Source organism: Emiliania huxleyi, assembly GCF_000372725.1.
Source record: "Emiliania huxleyi CCMP1516 unplaced genomic scaffold EMIHUscaffold_418, whole genome shotgun sequence".
NCBI classification, from domain to species: domain Eukaryota; phylum Haptophyta; order Isochrysidales; family Noelaerhabdaceae; genus Emiliania; species Emiliania huxleyi.
This window is the reverse complement of record NW_005198844.1, coordinates 11859-13238: the sequence shown is the minus strand read 5'-3', so window position 1 is coordinate 13238 and position 1380 is coordinate 11859.

Genomic DNA, 1380 nt, shown 5'->3' with positions numbered 1-1380 from the left:
CAGCGCCTGCCTCCCCCAGCAGCAACGATCCCGCATTGCCCACAACCGCGCACCGGTTGTAGGCATTGGAAGGAGGGGCACTCGCTGCTCTCAGCATCGCTTCCAGCTTCCAATGCGGCGTGTTGCTGAGCCCATAAGGGGGTTTCCCTCGTAGGGCCGTCAGATTGAGCTGCTGGCGCAGAAACACCGGGGCGGTCGTGCTGGCGTCACCAAAGGCGGCGCAGCTAGTGGTGCGGTCGCTCGCGAATGCTTCTCGTCTCCGCTTCGGTACGGCCTGCGACTTGTCGCCCCTCTTCGGCTTTCGCTGCTGACGCGTTGTTGGCACCGACCCTCGGAGATCAGCCACCGCGGCGGGCCTGCTAATCGTCATGTGGGCTGCGTCCAAACTCGCCGGGACAGACCATTAGGTGTGTGCGCCAGACCTCAGGTATGGCAGCGCGAAATGGAGCCGACGCGTACTCATTCCTTCGGAGCGGCCAGCAGGGACTGCCAGGACGGCATTCAGCACTCGACGGGCCAGGTCTGCTGCAACGCAGCGTGTGGAATATGTGGTGGTCATGGCTGCTCCAAGCGCCCCGGCGGTTCGCTCCAGTGCTGTATGCCAGCCATTTTGCGCACTGGCCGGAGGTGTCAGTCGCAGGCGGACGTTGCGTGCGTCCTGCATGGCGCTGCTAGCCTTTCGGGCGCCCGAGTCAACGTCACCGCTAGGCAGGTGGCGCAGACAGCCGACTCCAGTACTGCGACCCTACGCGGTGGATCCGACAGCATGCATGCATGCGTCCCCAACGCGACAGCTACACCACCGCCGCGAGTCCAGTCGCGCCTCGTGCAGCGGCGCCCTCTGCGCGTGTACGTCTTCAACTCGTCCCTGAACTGCACCGACGAGCGCAACGGCAAGGACCGATATGAGTGGCTCACTGGCAGACTAGTGCCCATTCACATGCGTGTCAGTGAGCCTGGCGACGCGGACCTCCTCTACCATCCGGCATGCCTGGTCAACGCCTTCTTTGCTGGCCGGGTTAGGCAGGAGGGGCAGAGGCTCCAGAGGCAGTCCGAGCGGATCGTCTTGAACGAGCTGAGTCCGTGGCCTGACAAGCCTGTCATGATCAATGCGTTGAGGTGCTCTCGACTTGACATCAGGGGCGCTCAGCAAGCCTACCCGACGCTGTGGCAGTGGCCGACAAACGCCTCGCGTAAGTTTGCACGCACATGCCTACAGACAATGTCCCTTGGAGGGTTGGCACAGCCGCTGCAACCTTGCTCGGTTTATATGCCCTACTTCACCGACCCAGCCGCCTCAGCAGCTGCGGTCCTCCGGCCTCCGGCCGCGCGCAGCCTCGACATTCTCTTCATCGGCTCCGGCTTGCCGCACCTGCACCG